Consider the following 21,563-nt stretch of genomic DNA (forward strand, 5'->3'; position numbering starts at 1 on the left):
GTGGGTGTGTGTACCAAAGGCTTCCTATAATGTCAATTATTGTGATAAATGTTTTTTTTTTTTGAGGGGGGGGTACCGGAGATTAAACTCAGAGGTACTAAACCACTGAGCCACATCCCCAGCCCTGTTTTGTGTTTTATTTAGAGACAGGGGCTCATTGAGTTGCTTAGCCCCTCGCCGTTGCCGAGGCTGGCTTTGAACTTGAGATCCTCCTGCCTCAGCCTATGGAGCTGCTGGGATTACAGGTGTGCACTGCTGTACCCAGCTGGGATAAATGTTTTGTGTGCATTGTTTCATGTAGTCTTTATGACAACTCTCTTAGATAGGTCCTATTTGTTATTTTAAATTTTTATTTTTGTACTGGGGATTGAATTCAGGGGCACTTAACCACTGAGCCACTTCTACAGCCCTTTTTATTTTTTATTATGAGACACAGTCTTGCTAAATTGCTTAAGGCCTTGCTAAATTGCTGAAGCTGACCTTGAACTTGTGATACTCCTGCGTCAGCCTCCTGAGCCGCTGGGATTACAGGTGTATGCCACTTCGCCTGGACCAATTTGTTATTATTGCCACTGTATGGATGACAAAACTGAGGCTGTAGGAAGTTAACAAATGTACCTGGATCTGTCTGGTACCAACTCCTTCACCCCTTACCACTACATTTTCCTGGCCTATGGACAGGTCATCACAAAGATGCTGGTGCCCTAGGTTATACCAGCACCTTGCGCCTGCAGATTACCCAGTGAATACAATACCAAGATCTGTCTGCATTACAAGGCAATAAAAGAAGAATGTAACATGGTCCAGCATTAGTCACCACACTCTGACTGAGGCACTTTCCATTGTCTAGTGAGGGCTCCTTATAGAATACACTCCTCTGAGAGTTTAGTGCAGAGAAAACTTGTCTCTCTCAAATCACTGGCCTGGTCCTTCCAATCACATCACAATAGTTAATTCACCCTTCCTTGTATTGGAGATTGAACCCAGGGCCTCACCCATGCGCATGCTAAGCACATGCTCTACCACTGAGCTACAACCCCAGCCCCGATAGTTAATTCTTATATACAATTTACCACATGCCAGGTCTGTTATTAGAACTGAAGGTGGTCAAGTGCAGGGGCACACTGCGTAATCCCAGTAACTCTGGAGGCTGAGGCAGGAGGATTGCATGTTCCAGGTCAGCCTAGGCAACTCAGTGAGACCCTGTCTCAGAATAAAAAATAAAAAGAGAAAGGGGGATGTAACTCAGGGAATTCCAGTCAGAAGCAAAGAAGTGATGGCAGATTCAGGCAGAGTACCCTGGGCTCAAAACCTAATATCACCAAAAACAAGCTAACAAACAAACTGAATGTGTTTTGATTCATTTAATCCTCCCAATGATCCAAAATTTTATTATTATGCCATTGCCATTTTTCAGAGGAAGAAACAGAAGCACAGATAAATTCGTTAACTGCTTAAGGTCATGTGACTAGTAACTGGTCTGACATAGGGGACTCCAGGGTCTGTATGCTGTATGTATGTTTAGTACTTTCCATACAATTGGAAACACATCCTGTTTCCTTCTTCACTTGGATTGCCAGGGAACTCAGAGCCAAGGCTTTTGCTCTATCACAGTTGCTATCCTTAGAAAACCTAGCCTAGCATTTCTGCTGCATTGAGTCAATTTTTCATTTCCTTTCCCTTCTTCTCCATTGGCGTTCTGCCCAGGCTTTCATCACTCCTTGATTCTTGCTCTTTATTGATAAATGATCTTGAGGCTACAGTGGAAACCACCTCAAAACCCTTTTTGGAATAGGAGGACATAATACACTAATGAGATGAACAGAGACTTTCTGATTCGCTGAGCCAGCTGGACACAGTTGGCCCTAGATGGGTGTCTTTGAGCGTCTTCCATGTGAACAACACGATGTTCCCTTACATGGTGGATAACGGTGAACTCAAGCTGATCCTGCATCGATGAAGTTATATTAACTCCTGTCAGAGACAAATCCTCAAATCTCAATGCCTGAATATCATACAAGTTAGTTCAACGTGTGCCCCATGCAGTTGAGTGACTAAGAGACACAAGTTGACTAAGGCCTTGCCACGTTCTATATGTGGCTTCCAAGGTCACCCTGATGTTGGTATCCGGTAGGAGATGGGAGGGAAAAGAGAAAGTATGCATATTTGTAACCACATTGGCTTGAAGGTGGCACCCATCATCTCTGCCTATATCCTGTTGGTGAAAACTAGTCACACACCTAATTGCACATTGGAAAAAATGTAGTTTGAGTTGCTTTTCTCTAAAACAATTCTATCCATGGAAGGGGACATCTTTGGAGAATAGTTGAAATTGTTCCAGTGCACTAAGAACTTAAAATTATTGAACCATTCATGCTTACAAAATGGCTAAAAATAATGCTGGGATATATATAGTGGCCGGCCATAAGAAAGGAAATGATCTTGCCTTACTTACAAGGAACCAGGGACCAAAAGGAGGACTTACAGTTTAAACCAAATTTATTTGTCCACAGGGATATTATGGGAGAGGGAGGGAATTCTTCGTGATGGGGAATAGTCAACCAGAGGTTGGATTTTCACTTGGCTGAAGATTCTAGAAGTCAGGTTAGATGCCCCCATACCTAGCCTTCTGAGTTTGAGCTTCTGTGCTGGGTTCCATAGTCATCCCTGTGTACCTACTTTGGACCAAAGTCAAGGTCTTGGCCCACAGGTTACTCAGTTATAGAGGGGAAACTACATAGTGCAATGGGCTGAGCTCTGGAAGCAGGGGACAGGAAAAAGATTCCTAGCTCCGTTAGTTTGTAGCTGTGTGATGTTAAAGAAACCACTCGGCCTCTCTGACTCTCATTTTCCTCACTTAGAAAACAGGAACCATAGTTATGTTCATACAAAAGATATAGCGCAGTGCCCGTGGATGGTAGGCGCTCTATCTTACTGGCAGTAAGGTGTCCAGGATGACTTTGGGTAGGTGCCCCCATTTTGTGCAGCCTCGGTTTTCTCATCGGTCGGATGGAGTCAAGGAACTTACATCACGGGGTTGGAATCCCGCTGTGGTGTGGGGTCTGGAGCCTGCCATTTGGTCTCGGGCTTGGCTTGCTCGTGGGATAAGTGGGTCGCCCCACGCCCAGCGGGGAGGGCTGAGCCGTGAGGCGCGGCCTTCGCGCGGTTCCCGGCACCGAGCAGGAACCGGGGTTCCCAAGGACGCGATTTCCTGGCGGCGCTCCCGGGGAAGGAGGTCTGCGCAGGGTCCCAGCCCCCGGCGGGTCCCGCTCAGGAAACGCCGAGAGAAAGCCAGGAACCAGGCGGCCAGGCCCGCGGCCCCGCCGCGCCGTCCCTCCTCCCGGCCTTGGGCTGCAGGAAGCCGGCTGGCGGGAACGCCCTGCCCGGGCTGGGAAGGGCCCAGCGCGCCGCCCGCCGCTCCCAGGCCGCGGCGCGGAGCTGTCACTGCGGCAGACGCGCCCGCCGCACCGCGCCGCAGTCCGCGCTGCGCTGCACCAAGTGCCGGGCCCGGGCGGCGGCCACGCGGGGCCGAGTCCTCGGCGCCATCGGCCGCCGGCAGGGCCCCCAACTGGGGCTGGGGGGAGAGGGCAGCGGGGGCGTGCAGCGCTCTGGGGGGAGGTGAGACGCGAGGCCCGGGTAGGTGAGTGTCCAAGGTCATGGCTAGGAGTCGGCAGCCGGGACCCCACGCGCGCGGTCTGTTGGACTCACAAGTTTGTGCCTGGAGTCTGTGGTTCGGGTCCAGATTCTTCAGAGGTTGGGGTGGGGGTTCAGGTTCTTGGGGAACCTCAACAACAGATACAAAACTGGAGACTACAGTGCTGGACAGACCTTCCTCCCTTCTCACCAATAAGAGCCAAGGAAGAAAAAGACAGGGGGAGGTAAGAGGCAGGACTTTCTAGAAGACTTCGGGCATTAGAGTCAGGCATTCCTGGGCTAAAATCCTAGCTTTTCCATTTACCAGCTCTGTGACCTTGAGCAGGTTCCTTACCCTCTCTGAGCCTCCAGGCCACCTCCTTCTGGAAGCTTTCCCTGCCTACTAGATTCAGTTAGGTCCCCATTCTGCATTTCTCAATCCCTGGTAGGACATGGCCTGATTCCTTGTGGCACTTAATACAACTGTTATAAAGTCATTCTGTTTAAAGTTGTCAGGTCTCTCCACTTCACCAGGCCCAAGATCCAGGTCTGTGTAGTGCCTGACACATGTTGGGCCCTTGGCCATTTGTTGTGAAACAAATAACAGTGAAGGAATAGAGGGATGCAAGCCAGATCCTGCACTGGGGGCTGAAAGGCATCAGAAATGAATAGGCATCATTCCTGTGTTTGAGGAGGTCCCAGGCTAGTGGAGGAAATGAAATGGATTTGGAGCAAAGGAGATTGACCCGAGTGCACTAAGGAGGTTAAACAGTAATGGAGAGAAACACCAACTTGGAGGGCAATAAGAGATCCAAGGAGGAGTGAGACCCAGTTTCCAAAGAAACAATGTCTTTCCTTTTTATTATGGGTTTCAACCTCCAGCATGCTGAATTTGCATAAAATATCTGTGTTATACCCTTTTTCTTCATGGGTGGGGAAACTGCTGCTAAGAGAGTTCAGTGACTTGCCCAGGGCTACCAGGCCAGTAATGACCTCCTGATCTAATTAGCACAGCTCATTAGCTTTGGAATACAGGCGGCTTCCTCCAGGACTTGGGCTTTGATGTTGCTGCAGGTCTTGGTTTAGATCCCTCTAGATTTGTGGCTTTGGGCAAGTTACTTTACTTCTCAGAAACTTGTTTTCCTAATCTGCAAGATAACAGTAATGATCCCCTATAACCTAAGAGATAGTACATGTAAATTACCCATCATGATTCTCTGTATATGGTAGAGACTTCATAAATATTTGTGGAATGAATAAATGAAATGCATGTAGGGTTGGGTGCCCTGATATGTGAGGGGACTTAAAATCATGCCATTTGGGGGTTAGCAAAGGAAGGGAGGGTGATTTTATCCCTTCCTACTCTCACTTTTTACGATGCCTATGAGACTTTGCTACTAGCCTCGACCATATTGTGTTATTATTTATTGTTTGCAGACCAACAAAAGTGAACCAATCCTAGTATGGTTAGCATTCTTTTTTATTTATGATTTTCTGCCTTTTTTTTTTTCTGATGATGAAGAAATGCATGCTGCTTGTAATACATTTAAATTGCAGAAATACATCGAAGAAAAAATGAAAGTGCAAGTTTAGGCACAGTAGACACAAGATGCTGACCTATTGTTATTCTTTGTGGGGAGAGGGAAAGGGCTAATTTTATGTGTCCGTGTAACTGGGCTCAGGGATGCCTCCATCCCTGCTGGGTGTGTCTGTGAGGGAGTTTCCAGAATAGATTCAATTTGAATAGGTAGACTGAGTAAGTGGTAAATGGTGTAGCTGAGATTTGAATAGTAATCTTACTATTATTTTTTTGCTGCTGGAAGTTGAACCCAGGGCCTCGAACCTACTAAGCACCTGCTCTACCACTGATCTACACTCTTCTAGTCCCTGGGATTTGAAATTTGGTTTGCCAAAACTTTCGCTGTGAATGAATAGTTGTTGATAGGGTCCTTCATCCTGAGTGGGGGGGGGGTGAGGAAGAGTTCTGTTTTCAGAATCTTTCCCTGGAACCCCACAAAGAATGAGATGGAACCCACAGAACTTTCGGTGGCAGTGTGCACAGTTGCCCTGTAGCTGTATTTTTATTCCCTTTACTCCCTTTTAGCATTCAGAAAAGTCTTTCAAAGTTCTTACTATACACACCCATAGAAAAACAGCAAAAGGAAACAAGGTGAAAGCTCTCTATTTTGTTCTTTATAGTTTTCTCATTTTTCTATGTATAGACTAAGCATATATTATAAATTACAACAATGGAATCCTGTTACACCTGAGAGTCCTGCAAACTTTCTCTTTTCCCTTAAAAATATCTGGTAGACATCTTGTTTTTCCTATTCATGCAAAATTCCTTTAATTTTTTTTTTGTTGTTGTAAATAGACAGAATACTTTTATTTATTTTTTAAAAAATTTTATGTGGTACAGCAGAGAATCGAACCCAGTGCCTCACATGTGCTATACAAGTACTCTGCCACTGAGCTACAGCCCCAGCCTCCTCTACTGTTCCTTTTACTGATGGGTTTCTTGAGGGCAGGACTATTATTTAGCCCAACTTCCAGCCTAGAGGCCTACACATGGGGGACTTACTGGGAGGACATGTGGAAATTCTAACAGCAATCACCATGTCTTGGCATGAACTGGGTGCTTGGCTCTGAACTAAGTTCTTCCACATGTTATTTCATTCAATCTTCAACAACCACTGTGTGAGATAGGTACATAATTATTCCCATTTTGTAGATGAGAAACTGAGGTGCAGAGACTTGAAAGCTCAAGGTTAAACAATGGGTCAGTAGTAAAGCTACAATTGGGGTCCTGATCTGTCCTGTGCCAACTCTTTTTTTTAAAATTTTTTATTTAGGTGGACACAATGTCTTTATTTTACATTTATGTGGTGCTGAGGATTGAACCCAGTGCCTTGTGGGTGCTAAGCAAGCACTCTACCACTGAGCCACGACCCCAGCCCACTGTGCCAACTCTTTTGCTGTGAATTAATGAACAAATAGTTTATGGAGTCTGTGTGGGTGAAGTGTGGGGTGGGCAGGTTCTCTCTTCTGAGGGTTTGCAGTTCTTGGAGTCAGTGTCAGAAGGGATTTAGGAAAGGCTTTCGGTGTCTGCAGCAATTCTGTGGTCATGCTCCCTTTTCATGGGGAGTAGAATTTTTGAATCTCCTATTCTAAAAATAAGTCACAATTTGTAGGGGCCTTTGAGGACTAGCCCAGGCATTTCAGGGCGGCTATTTGCCTGTCCGCAGTGCAGGAAATTAATCAGAACCCCAAAGCTCTTCCCTTTTTTCCACAGCCCAGTGCTCTGGAAACGCCCAATGCTTTGCCGCAGCTCTCCTGGAGGACTGCAGAGATGCCAAGGGCAGTTTAACATAGATCTGTAAAGCACGTGAGAGGAGAAAGGCACCAGGCAGAAAGGGGTCAGCTCTGCCGCAAAGAACCTTCAGAGAGAACTCGCAGCTGTCCTCCACTTGGAGGGGTGCTGAGTGACAGATGCCCTGGGGCCTCAGATGTGACTGCAGAATCCACCTGGTGCTGGTTCCTGTTCCAATGGCAATGCTTTGTAGGGCTACTTTAAGCAAGTCTCTCCTAATTTAGGCCCTTAAAGTCTTCCACTATGAAATGATTGGGTGGATTAACATAGGTGTGGTGTGTGAGGAGCAGGAAATAGTATTGATGATAGTGATAACACTGAAAATAGGAATGACATCTGCATCAACTGTGGAGCACTGTGCCTGGTGCTTTCAGGTAGTATTACCTGTAATTTGAAAACAAACATGACAAGGACCATATTATTATTTCCATTTTACACAGGAGGAGACTGAGGCTGAGAACAGGTATGCACAAGAACATGGGTATGTGACCCCAGGGTTTTCTGGCAACAGATCTTGAGCTCCACAAACAAGTGTGGTTTCTGACCTTCAGAAAGTGCTAAGAAACAAAGGGGAGGTTCCTTTGATACAAGTTGTAATGTGCCCATGCCCATGTGAGAGTTCAACTCAATGCCACTGAATATTCAGAGCAGGGAAGACCGGCTTCTCGCTGAAAGAAACTAGGAGGGCTGTGTGTTGAGATGAGACAGCAAGGGAAGAGTATGAGCAAAGGGGCAGATGTGGGAAAACAGTGGGTGTGCTGCGGGAAGTTTAGATAAACTTTAGAGAGGCTGTGAGTGTGTGTGTGCGTGTGTGCACCTAAAGGTAGGAAGTGATCATACCAGTCCAGGGTTTTGGCCTTTATTCCACAGGCAATAAAGAGCTTACACAAGAGATGTCTTAAGAGACCAACCATGCTGCTGTACTAAGAGAGGAAACCGCTCTCAGTGCATCTGTGTCCCAGCTTGTGGATGCCACTGCCTGCCAGTGCGTGGGAGGGCATCTGCAGGAAGAGGGTGTCTTTGGCCTGTGTTCTGCTGGGTGTGGGTCCTTAGCTCTTTCAAAGTCCTCCTCTCACCTTCTCTGGGCCCTAGGTGCCTGGCACATAGTAGGCCCACAGAAAATATGTCATAAAATCCTTGGAGGGATTTCTAAGATCATGGAGTCTTTGCTTCTTCCCATTTTAAAGAAGGTTAAAGTAGGGAACATAGATGGGAAAGGACTTTTCTAGGCTCACATGATGAATTAGAGCTGGGGGACTGGAATTCATGCCCTTTGAGTCTACCCAGGGTTCCTCTTCTACATTTCCTGAGTAACAGAAGCAGTATTTGTTGAGTGATTACTCCATACCAGGGCCTGGGCTAAGCACTTTCCATGGATCATCTCATTTAATCCTCACAATCCCCTGAGTGCTTCTTGAGAGCTGGGAATCTTGCCTTTCATTTGGATTTCCCAAGGGGCCTAGCACCTGCCCTGGGCACCTACCTAGGGAGGCAATAAAAACTTGGGAGGGTGGAGTCCTGTGCTAAGGGAAAAGCAGGAGGAGAGGGCGGGGCCTGAAGACAACCCGCCCCCCACAACATGCCCCGCCTCCCGGAACGCTGACGTCACCATCGCCCCGCCCCTCATTGTCAGTCCCCGGGAGCCCGAGGAGGCGCCGGCCGCTGGGAGCCTAGCGCGGAGCCCCGAGAGGGCGGGAGCGCGGGCCGGAGCCGCGGAGGTGAGGGATCCGTGGGCGAGGTGGCGGGAACGCGGCGCGGGGCCGGGGCGAGGAGGGCGGTCGGAGGGGGCAGCCGGCCCGCGGAGGGGTCGGGACTGCGGGGCGACGAGGCAGAGCCGGCGGCGCACCGGGGAGGGATGGGGTGTGGGGCGGGAGAGTTTGGGTGGCTTTGGGAGGACGCGCTCGGGAGGGGAGGTCTTCTTGGGCGAGACTGGAGAGTGTTTTCGGAGTTGGAGGAAGAGAATCTGAGGAGATTTTTCCCCCGGAGGGGGAGGGAAGGGTCCGAGGAGACTTCTTGGTGCGAGCGGGAAACTGAGGAGAGGCGTTGGGGGCCGCGGCGGCGGAGAGGTCCTCGGGCCCGGGGAGAGTTTCGGGCCGGGTGGCCGGCGGGGAGGCACGGGGCGCGGGTCTGTGGGGGCGGGGAGGCGCGCGGGTCGGGGCCGGCCCGGCCGCCGGGGAGGGGGCTGCGCGGGGCCCGCGGGCACCGGGAGGAAGGAAGTGATCAGACAGGAAGGGCCGGAGCTCGGCCGGGAGGCGGAGGGCGGCCTGGGAGCGCGGCGGCCGGCGTGCGGGACCCGGCTGCGGGCTGCCGGGGAGGGGTCCCGCGCCGCAGCTGTCGACCGCGCCGCGGCGTCCCGGGCGCTGCTGGTCTCGCGGCCAGACCGCCGGGCCGGGAAGGAATTCGAGGCATTCGCTTTGTTTAAGTTGCCAGTAGACAGTCCTTAGGACTAATTAATGGTGGAATCTGCAGGGGGACGCGGCAAAGCGGGCCGCCCCCCGCCCGCAGCCGCCGCCGGCGCGGTGAACTTTCCGCAGCGCGCGGCCCGCCTCCCTGGCACCCCCGCCCGGCCGCCCGCCGGAGGGAGCCATGGCTTCCCGAAGCGCAGGAATGAAGTGCGGTTTCTGGGCCGGTGGCCTCTGGCTGCCGAGGCTGCCGGCAGGGAAGCCGGCGTCCCGGGGCGGCGGGGCGGGGGCTCCGCGGAGCCACCCGGCATAGACCTCTCTGAGGTGCCTGCGGTTTCTGCTAATTACCTCCGAGGAGGATTTGCCAGCCGAGAAAGACCATCTTGCTTTGGAGCATCTGTTTCTTCATCGCGTCAGCCCCTTTCCTAACACTGCAGAGCTTGTTGTGGCTTGTTTCGGAAATGCCGAGGCCAGTGCTCACACTTGAGGGTGGGAGAAGGGAAGAGAATAGGCACCCCCCGCCAAAAACAAAAAAACAAACAAACAAAAAAAAAAATCTCTGCAGTGTTAATTGCAGAAGGCCGGGGATTGTTTGCAGAGTCTCCGTCGCGCCTTCACTGACTTGAATGACCTTGGGGAAAAGGATTGTGCTTCTGAGCGCCTGGTGGCTTATCTGTCCATTGAGGAGAAAATACTCTGGACCTCCCTGCCTTTTGGGGATATTTCGAGAGGTGGGGTTTGTTCGGGATATTTCTTTTGCCAACTGCTGCAGTTCTGGCCAGGAAGAGCCAGGAAGAATTCAGATCACCTAGGAAGATTTCACCACCCCAAATTAGGAATGGAGAGTTTGGATTTTAGGAGGATATTTTCTTTCAGAGAATCTGTACACTGTGTTCCAGATTGCCTTCTGTCACTTCTTATGCAGCTTTGGTGGCATTTGTGTGGTTAAATTGAATAACCCCAATAGAAAAATCTTCTCTTGTTCGAAATAATTGTTTTGCTCAGAATTTCCCTTGGGGCAGATTAAGGTTTTGCTCAATTTACTCAGAAGAATTTTCCAGCTTTCTAAAATTAAATCGCTTTTCTAAACATAGTAACTAAAGTTTGAAAAACTGGAAATAGTGGGATGGGGAGGGAATGGGTTGGAGTATGAAAAAGGCAGAAAGTATAGGTTCATTATTGACCAGAGATAATATGGATTGATAATTAGCCTTCCTTGATTATTTGATGTTTAAAAAAATTATAATTTAAGATTGAGAAAGGGGGGCTGTGGCTCAGTGGTAGGGTGCTTGCCTAGCACTTGTGAGGCACTGGGTTCAATCCTCAATACTGCATAAAGATAAAATAATGGTATTGTGTCCATCAACAACTAAAAAAAAAAAAAAAAGATTGAGTAAGGGAACTAATATTGTTTAGTTGCCTACTCTATTGCCCAGTAATTTTGATAGGTGGTGGGCGGATAGCTTACCTAGTTTTCTCAAGAGTTTTGTGAGGTGGTAGTTGACATCCCTGTTTTATAGATGAACAGACTGAAGGTCAGAAGGTAAAATGACTGTCCCAAGTTCTCACATATAACCAGTAAGAAGTGTAGCTGAAATTCAGACCCCCAGGTCTGTTTCTAAAGATTATTATTATTTCCACGATGCATGCTACCTTGGGAACCAAGAAGCCTGGTTTTCATGTCTTTTACTCAGCAACTGGGTCATTGTGGACCCTAGAATAAATCACTTAAAATCTACTTTCCCAGTAGTGTTGCCTTCTTTTCTTACAGCAATGTCAGTAAACATTTGAGATGTGCTAGTTTTTTGGTAGAAAGATGTATAAGGTTTGGTAGTGGTATGTCTTATTTGCAGTAGTTACTTTATTTTTTGTTTATATTGGAAGCATTTGTATTAAAATATAGAGTACCCAAGTGAGCTTATACCATTTGTATAATTTCATCATGTCATGGAAGGTAGCTAGTAGTCCTTTCATGTAAAAATCATTATTAAGGGGCTGCAGTTGTAGCTCAGTGAAGAGTGCATGTCTAGCATGTGTGAGGCACTGGGTGATCCTCAGCACCACATAAAAATAAATAAATAAATAAAGGTATTGTGTCCATCTACAATTTAAAAAAAAAAATAGACCACCATTAAGGTGACTTTCATGATCAGAAACTAAACCATTTTTCTTGCAACATGACTTTTGGTGACAGTGTTGCAGAGTAATGCACAATACAGGTAGGACCCAGATATTCCAAATGGAAAGATCTGGTATAAATTTTGATGCACAAAGTAGGTAGTAAACATTTGCCAAATGGATGAATGTATACATTATTTTTTTAAAAATGAAATTTATGGGCTGGGGTTGTGGCTCAGCGGTAGAGTGCTCGCCTCGCATGTGTGAGACCCTGGGTTCAATCCTCAGCACCACATAAAAATAAATAAGCGAAATAAAGGTATTGTGTCCAACTACAACTAAAAAATAAATTTGAAAAAAAATGAACTTTATTAGGGAATACTTTATATACAGTATAATATAATCCACCAATTTTAAATGTTTTGTGAGTTTGATGAGCTTTGACAGATATATACAAATGTATATATTGGGCTGGGGATGTAGCTCAGTGATAGGTTGCTTGCTTAGCATGAGAGAAGCCTTGGGTTCTATCCCCCGTACTGTCCCCCTCAAATGTATACAATTGTGTAACCATTACCATTGCCTTTATTTTACTTTATTTTTTTGATACTGAGGATTGAACCCAGGAGCACTCTACCACTAAAGTATGTTCCGTCCTTTAAAAAATTTGCTTAACATTGTGAGCTGAATTGTTGAGTAGTCTTTGAACTTTTAATCTTCCTGTCTTAGCCTCCTGCCATTACCTTCATTTCAAACCATTTTAGGTATTAGGTAGCAGATTGATCTCTGGTGGTGTTAGGTGATGTCTGTGCTCAGATTTAATACTGTGAAATCAGAGTGAATACTAGAGAGAGAGAGTGCCAACTTGGTAGGAAATAGGGAAACCTTAGATATTTAGTGGTGAGGTGAATTGGAAGAATAAGAGAGGGAGAGGTAACTTGTTTGATCAGGGGAAAGATGAATAAATTCAGAAAGAACTAGGTTTTAGATACTTTTAGGCTGCAGGATTTATATTTTTGGAAAACATTACCCAAAGATTTTTTTAAAGGAATAGAACTTTTTGTTTCCCTTTGAAATGCTAGTACCTATACTTAAGAATTGCTTAACATGTTATGTTAATGTTACATGTCCAGATAAGACTTAAGGGTGGGGATGCTATAAAGTGATTGAAAGCCTTCCCTTACCACCTGTGATAGAATATCCTTAGTGTTGATCTCTAACTTGTTTTAGCTAATTTTCTACAAAGAGAAGAATACATTAAGTATTAGGTAGAAATTGTGGCTTGTTGGGAAGACATAAGATTATTTTTTCTTTATAATTTTTTTAGTTACTGGATCTGACCCAATTTGACTTAGCTCAAGTTTCTTTATCTTAGGAAATGTTTGAAACCTCTGCTACTGAACATGTATTTTCATCCTTCTATTTTGTTTTTATTTAGTTTCTATGATAAGTGTTTCATAAAATTCCTCTCCCATCTATGAATTCCTCTGAGAATGGAAACTCTTGTTAATATCAAGTACTGGCCCTCCATGTACCATCAGGAAATAAAATACCCTCCAGACTACCTACTCAACATTTTGGGTGACTGTGGGGAGCAAACAATCACTCTATGAGGTAGTCATTATCCTCCTTTTATTCATGAGGGAGCTGAGCTCAGAGTATTTATTGCCAGGAGTAGGGAGCAGAGCACTGATTGGAGCTCAAGTATGGTTGATGCTCAGGTTTAGGTTCTTTTGTTTAATTTTACACTCTGTTGTATTGGGGTGGGGAAAGGTCAAGGGAAGATTTTGAAAATACCATATTAAAACCCGAACCATAACATAAACAAGTATTGCTAATATTTTGTAGTGCTGCTTTTATCTGTTCATTTCTTAATTTCTAGAGATACCTCCTTACAAGTCTATGGAATTTATAGTTCATCTTTTATTGCACAGTTCCCTCCCCAGAACCAGCGTTTTATTTATTTATTTATTTTATTTTATTTTATTTTTCCAAACCCAGAGATGCTCTACCATTCAAATTACATCCCAGCTCTGCTTATTTATTTATTTATTTACTTACTTTAAAAATATTTTTTAGTTGTAGTTGGACACAATGCCTTTGTTTTATTGATTTATATGTGGTGTTGAGGATGGAACCCAGGGCCTGCAGGTGCTAGGCAAGTGCTCTACCACTGAGCCACAACCACAGCCCCAGTTATGTTTATTTTTAATTTGGAGAAAGGACCTAGCTCAGTTGCTGATGCTGACCTGTAGTTTGGAATCTTCCTGCCTCAGCCTCTGGAGTAGCTGGGATTATAGGCATGCCAGGCTCAGCATTTATTCTTTATAAGTATGGTACTTTGTATTCACTGGCGTTGAATTGCCCCTCCTATTTTACATGTATCTGAAAGTTTCTGTTAGGTTTGTTATTAAAGAGACTTTATGTGTCCACGTGCCTCTCTAATCCTGTTTTATCTGGACAGAGGTATACTTTTAAAATGTTATTAAAACTTGCATAAAACTTAAAAAAGTAACATACCTGTTATTGAAGTATATATGTACAGAAAACTGCACATAAAAATTCAATGATTTTTTTTTTTCCCTCTGTAAATTGAATGTAACCAATACCCAGATCAAGAAAAAGCCTTACTGGTACCTAGAAAACCCCATTAAATTCCCTTTCAGTGCCTCTCTCCCTCTATCACCTGGGATAATCACCAACCATCTTAATATCTAATAGCCTAGATTAATTTTGCCCTTTTTGTAAAAATGGAATCATTTTTTGGTCTGGCTTCTTTTGTTTAATGAATACATAAAAAAATTAAGTGGTTTTTTTTTTTAAAGATTTTTAAAAAAATATTTATTTGTTTATGTATCTTTAGTTTTAGGTGGATACATTAGTTTGTTTTTACGTGGTGCCAAGGATCGAACCCAGTGCCTCATGCAAACTAGGTGAGCACTGTACCACTGAGCCACCACCCCAGCCCCTTAAAAGATTTTTTTTTTTAAAGATGGAGACAATATCTTTATTTTATTTATTTTTATGTGGTACTGAGAATCGAACCCAGTGCCTCACATGTGTGAGGCAAGCAAGCGCTCTACCACTGAGCTATAACCCCAGCCGCAAAATTTTAGTGTTTTTAAACTTTTTACTTGTAATCCAAATTCAGACATTTTATTTTAGCCTATAATGTATTGCTATATCATAGCAATCTTTTTTTTTTTTATCTGAGAGTGGAGTATTTTTTTTTTTTTAAAGAGAGAGTGAGAGAGAGAGAGAGAGAGAGAGAGAGAGAGAGAGAGGGAATTTTAATATTTATTTTTTAGTTTTCGGCGGACACAACATCTTTGTTTGTATGTGGTGCTGAGGATCGAACCCGGGCCGCATGCGTGCCAGGAGAGCGCGCTACCACTTGAGTCACATCCCCAGCCCTATATCATAGCAATCTTATTGCCCATTATACTATAGTCACACTAACTTCTTATTTTTGAATTCAGTAAGCTCTTTCTGTCTCTGGACCTTTGTATGTATGGCTATCTCTTTCTTTAATTCTTTCTCCTCTTTGCATTGCTTCCTCCTTCATACCTGAGATAGCGTCTTTCATCATCCTGTCTTGCTCATCTTTTCCCGTTATTCCCCGTTACTACCTTTTATTGCCTCTCTTCATAGTTTAGGATGTATTATGATTTATAATGACATATCTGCTTACATGATTATTATCTGTCTTCCCCACTAGACTCCAGAAGAGCAAAGAACTCATTTATATTTTTCTCCAATGTATACCTAGAACTTTACACAGTGACTGACATGGTGGTGTTTAGTAATACTTAGTGGCATATCCCAATTCAGTACCTTTGGTCCCATTATCTTTTGTCTTTTTCTTCTTTCTAAAGCTGTTTAACTACTTAAATCTTTTCCATTCTTCACCAAGAATGGAACCCATCACTGGCAAATAACTAACTCACTGTTCTCCCTCTTTGAAATCTGATTTTGCAATAGTAAATCTCTCTTCTCTAAATTGTGTGGCATTCTTTGTTGATATTCCTCATGTTCTTGGTAAGTCACACTAGTATTCTCAGTTTCTTTCTCTGAGCTTTGCAATAGGTCCTCACTGGAGTTTTAGGTGATTGATTATAATAATGCTTTTATACAGCTAGCAATTTTAGTTTCTTAGGTTTACTAACAGGATTCTCATTACTGAGATTCTGTTTAATGTATTCTTTAATCCAGAGGCTAGGAATGCACTAACTGCTTCAGGTGATAGAGAGACTATAAGGGTGTGAAAATACAACAGTCCAGTCCTAGTACTACAAAGCACATACTTCTTTGGAACCCATCACTGACAAATAACTAACTCTGCAGATTTTTCTGGGAAAGTTGCTTAATCTCTGCTTCTTTATTGTTCTCTGATTGAGTTACTAACTGAAATGAGACACTAGGTAGTACCTCACTTTAACTAATATTTTATTTTGATGTCAGTAGCGAAAATCTTGAGCCAATTAGATGTTTAAAGCCACTTTAAACATGTCAGTAAGCTCTCTATACTTATTCTCCTCCTGTGTTAAAGGCAAAATAATGTATATAAAGTTACTGAAGATTAACAGTATATATTCATAATTGATTGGTCAAATGCAGATCTGTTTTTAAGAGGGGCTGTTATGTATTTTAAATATGATTTTTAAATTTTTATGATGGAAAAGTATCACAAGATTGCAGGGTAGGTTAGTAATTGTTTTTGTGAAAACACTGAAGCAGAGGTACTGGTGAAGTTTCTGAGGGACATTTAGGTAAATTTTGTTTACTTTCATAATCTCACCGATATCTTTTTCTTTAGCATCTTAGAAATATTTTATGAAATCACCCTATTTGCTTTTTAATTTTTTTACTCCAAGTTAAAAGAAAAAAGGTAGAACACATTTGCATTCATCACACTTCAAACTATCAGTAAATTTCAGTAAATTGACATTTAAAAAAACTAGGAGACAAATGATAAATTGTGGGAAATCTATTACAAAAAGTAGTTTTCAGGGTTGAATACAAAGTTAATGTATACTCAGTCTCCTGTATTTTATACATTTATGTGGACAGAATTGTCCATAACCTGGGAGTCCTTTTCTTTTATCTTTTTCTGAGTACTGGGGATTGAACCTAGGGGTGTTTTACTACTGAGCTACATCCCCAGTATCTTTTATTTTGAGACAGTGTCCCACTAAATTGCTCAGGGTCTTGCTAAATTGCTGAGGCTGGCCTGGAAATTGGTGATCTTTCTGCTTCTAGCCTCCTGAGTCACTGGGATTATAGGTGTCCACCATTGTGCCCAACTAGTCTTTTTCTCAGTCATTAATTTTTTTTTATTTTAAATTTTTTTTTAGTTGTAGATAGACACGATGTCTTTATTTGATTAATTAATTAATTAATTTATATGGTGCTGAGGATTGAACCCAGTGCCTCATGCATTCAAGGGCAAGCGTTTAACCACTGAGCCACAACCCTAGCCTCTCTGTCATTAAATTTTATTCAAATAAAACTTATAGTAAATGTGGTTTATTGTATTCTGATACATTTGTTTGTACATTTGTGGCTTTGTTTGATAATTGTCCATTTGTGACTCATTTATTATGTTAGTTAAATAATGCTTTTATTAAAGCTATAAAATTCCAGTTATTAGGCTCAGAAAGCCTCAATTTTTCCAGAAAACAGTGAGGATTAAAAATATTAAACATGCAAGTTGGGTACAGTTGGTACACACCTGTGATCCCAGCTACTCTGGAGGCAGAGGCAGGAGGATACCAAGTTTGAGGCCAGCCCCGGCAATTCAGTGAAACCCTGTGTGAGATATAATATGGGCTGGCCAGGCATGGTGGCTCAGGCTTGTAATTCCAGTGGCTCTGGAGGCTAAGGCAGGAGGATCTTAAGTTCAAGGTTAGCCTCAGTAATTTAGCCAGATCCTAAGCAACTCAGTGAGTCCCTGTCTCTAAATAAAATACAAAAAAGCTGGAGTTGTGGCTGAGTGGGTAAGCGCCTCTGGGTTCAAACTCTGCTCACCCCAACATGCCAAATAATAATAATAGGGGCTGGAGATACAGCTCAGTGTTAGAGTGCCCCTGGGTTCAATTCCTAGTACTGTTTAAAAAAAAACAAACAAAACAAAACACACACACACACACACACACACAAAAGCACTTAAGTTCTAATGCTAGTTCATTAGTATTAGTCATTTCAGTTTCACTTTTACATTTTTGTTTATCCAAAGAATAGAAGAAAAATTCCTCTATTTTTGTTATTTTTAAATTTTAGTATGAATTAGTCTAAAGTCAGACGTTCTTTATATACTTTCAGAGTAGAAGAAACTCAAGAATTTTTAAATGCTGAATTTTAACTTTATTGATTTCTGATTATGCTAAGCAACTTTCTCAGTGACTAGTTTGATTTCCTTTGTAATAATTTGTTTTTTTTTTTTAATTTAAAAAAATTTTTTTAAGTTATGGACACAATACCTTTTTATTTATTTATTTATTTGTTTTTATGTGGTGCTGAGGATTGAACCCAGAGTCTCACATGTGCTAGGTAAGTGCGCTACCACTGAGCTACAAACCCAGCCCAACTTCGTTTTCTTGAATGGCTTATCTTTACCAGTATTGGCTATGTGGTTATAATTAGTACTGGGGAGAGGTGATTTTTGGATGCTTTAGCCAGCCCTTCCTCATCAAAGAAGGACTCTGCAATTGGAAATTGAGATGCTTGGTGAGATAATATATGAGTGTTTCCAACCATTATAATTTTTGAAAATTAATTAATTAAATAATTGAATTTATAAGTTCTTTTAAAGTAAGAAGTCTGGTTATAGTTTTGGGGTAGGATATTAATATTGTTAGCTATTGACTTCTGCTTACCCCAGGTACAGATCTCATGCATGCTAGGCAAATGCTCTACCCATTCAGAAATGCCCCCAGCCCCAGGTACAGATCTCATGTAATTATTATAACATTAGTTATAATAGCTATGTATCAGAGACTATGCTAAGAATTTTGTATATGTTAATTCATTTGCTCATTAATTCAGATATTTATTGAATACCTACCATGTTTCAAAGCACATAATCTTATTTAATCTTCACTGTATCTGTAATGTGGTTAATGGTTTATTATCTCACACATTTCACAGGTGAGAAGCTGGGACACAGAAAAACTAAGTGTCTTGTCCAATGTCAAAAAGCTTTGAGAGTCAGAATTTTCTTTTTTTCTTTTTATTCATTTGTTCCATCCTTCCTTCTTTCTTTTTCTTTTCTTTTCTTTTTTCTTTCTTTCTTTTTTTTTTTTTTAATTTTTGTGGTGCTGGGGATTAAACCCAGGAATTTATGCATGCTAGGCAAACACTTTACCACGGAGCTATACCCTAGACCTCAAATTAGACAACTTCATTTCTCATGACTTCACTATCCTTTTGCTGCTTGATATTTTAGATTTCTAGTTTTACTGTGTAATTTTATGGTCCTCTTTGAGGGTTATCTGTAGGGTATCATGATAACTTTATAAATACAAACATCAGAATTTTCCAAGATGGAAAGTTATTTATTTATTTTAATGAAATTCTAAACTTTGGATTTAGCATAAAGTAGTAGTGTTCCTTTATCCAGGGTTTCACTTTTTAAAGTTTTAATTACCTGTATTTAGTTGTGGTCCAAAAATATTAATCTTTGTCTTGGGGCTGAGGGTTTATATGACTTAGTGTGTTTGACATGTGCAGGGCCCTGGGTTTGGTCCCCAGCACCAAAAGAACAAAAAAACAAAAACCCCCAAATACCCCAGACAAAATGACAAAAATTTTTGTCTTAACTTTCTAAAGAGATCGCTTTCACATTACTTTTATTATGGTATTTTATTATAATTGTTCATTTTATTATTAGTTATTATTTGTTAATCTTTTATTTGCCTTATTTATAAATTAAACTTTATCATAGGTGTGTATCGGAAAAAAACAAAACATACTATATATAAGGGTTCAGTACTACCCATGGTTTCAGGTACTTGTTGGGCATCTTGCAATATATCCCCTAGGGATAACACGTAGGCTTCTGTTTTTTTTTTTTTTTTTTTTTTAAGCGATTCTGGGAGTTGAACCTAGGGGTACTTGACCACTGATTTACATCCCCAGCCCTTTTTAATTTTGAGACAGGGTCTTGATAAAGTTGCTCAGGTTGGTCTCAGTCTCCTAAGCAGCTGGAATTTTACAGGCATGTGCCAACTGTGCTCAGTCTGTATTTACTTTAGAATATATTGCATTTTCTCAATTCTGCTAAATCTTCAGTTTTAAGGGGCTTATTTAACTTTGGCTATAGGCAATTCGGATGAGTGAAGTGAAAAATCAACATTATTTTTGGTTACAAGAGGCATGTAATTCTAAAGGGTGGAGACTAGGTTTTTGGTGTGTGCAAGGTTTGTCTTTGAGAATCTTAGAAATAGTTTCAAAAAGGTTTTGAGCTTTGGCCACATGATTGAGAGAGTGCTGCTTCTTAAGGTGATGCCCTTTGAATAGTATCCTTGTTTTGGATCTCTATAAATAAAAAGTCATTGCTTAAATATGACTTGTTTAAGTTTTATTATGATTGAATTAGAATGATCTTAATGAATCATTAGCTTATATTAATATCAACATGATTTTATTTATAGCCTTTAAAAAATTACAGCCATTTTTGGGGATCTAAGAAATATTTTTTAGTATCTGATAGGCAAATCTGCATAGGAGCAGATTTGAACTTAATTATAATCAAAGGATAAAATGTATTTCCTGAGCCCTTTACCAACGCTTTATTTGTATAGGCTTTTTGCAGAAGCTAAAGATTTCAGATAGAAAAATGGTATTATTCACTTTGCTCTGATAGCATTTTCCTGTTTATAAACTTAAAGAAATCTCTGGTTTTATCCAATTCCAAGTTAACTGGAAATGTTAAATCCTCATCAAGATAAAAGTTAATTTTTCACTCTTTACACTCTGGAACAGCTTTATCACAAATGTGCCGTATTTCTAATTACTTGGGGAGGTATTTATCTTATTTAGGTCATTTTAATTATTTATATTTAATACCTGAATAACTCATAAGTTTTGTTTTTGCTATGGTTTGGATTGAATTCATGGCCCCATACATGCACCGTACTGCTGCAGTAGAACCCATACCTCATTTAAGTTTTTTTTTTTTTTTTTTTGTATTGTTGATTAAACCCATGGGTGCTTTACCACTGAGCTTCATGAGCTTCGTTCACTCCAAGCCGTTTTTATTGTTTGTTTGAGACAGGGGCTCGCTAAGTGGCTGAGACAGGCCTTGAACCTTGTGATCCTCCTACTTTAACTTCCCACATTGCAAGAATTACAGGTATGTGCCACATTGCCTGGCTCATTCAAGTTTTATTTTTATTTATTTTTTTGTGGTACTGGGGATTGAACCCAGGGCCTTGCACATACTAGGCAAACACTCTACCACTGAGCCACATCCCTAGCCCCTCATTAAAGTTTTATAAGTAAAATTTCTCTATTAGTCTTGAGGACTAATATTATAACCCAATATTTACTAAATTCTATGTATCAATAGCCACTGTACTTATGTACTTTTTAAAGTTTTAATTTTCTTCCAATAACCCTTTGGGGTAGATAATACTATCTCCATTTTATAGGTGACAGAACTGAGTTCTTAAGATGTGAGATCAGTTTTTCAGAGGTTAGTTCCAAGCAAGGATTCGACTCAATCTTACTCTTAGTATTGTTCAGACCAGAACATAGGAAAGTTTTGTGAAGTGTGTGTATTTCAGATCATTACTCCCTAAGTAAACAAGATCAACATTTTCTCATGCTTCCCTTGGGAAGGAAGAGAATACCATTTTTAGATTTTTGTGGGCTTAAAACATTTATTAAATGTCCTAGAAATGGAAGACCCGATGCAGAAGCTGGTTCAATATAGAAGATACTTAATGGAGATACTTAGAGATGTTAGTTAGACTTTGTAACAAAGTACTTGTGATCCTCTTGCCTCAGCTTTTTTGAGTAGCTGGAATATGAGATATTCT

General features: G+C 42.0%; 1 protein-coding gene across 7 annotated transcripts in view; it reads left to right on the forward strand.

The window, feature by feature from the left end:
• The first annotated feature begins 2,923 nt into the window (after nt 1–2,923).
• The window catches only part of Luzp1 (leucine zipper protein 1), a 106,818-nt gene continuing 88,178 nt past the window's right edge, over nt 2,924–21,563 (forward strand). For 2 of the 7 annotated variants that reach the window (XM_076861062.2, XM_076861061.2), the window contains exon 1: nt 8,641–8,721. The gene's annotated coding sequence lies outside the window, so the exon portion shown is untranslated. Of the gene's footprint in view, nt 2,965–3,783; nt 3,879–8,640; nt 8,722–21,563 lie in introns of those variants that run through there. The other 5 variants (XM_076861064.2, XM_076861065.2, XM_076861068.2 and 2 more) reach the window with 5 other exon arrangements.

This window comes from Callospermophilus lateralis, chromosome 7 (assembly GCF_048772815.1).
Source record: "Callospermophilus lateralis isolate mCalLat2 chromosome 7, mCalLat2.hap1, whole genome shotgun sequence".
Taxonomy (NCBI): domain Eukaryota; kingdom Metazoa; phylum Chordata; class Mammalia; order Rodentia; family Sciuridae; genus Callospermophilus; species Callospermophilus lateralis.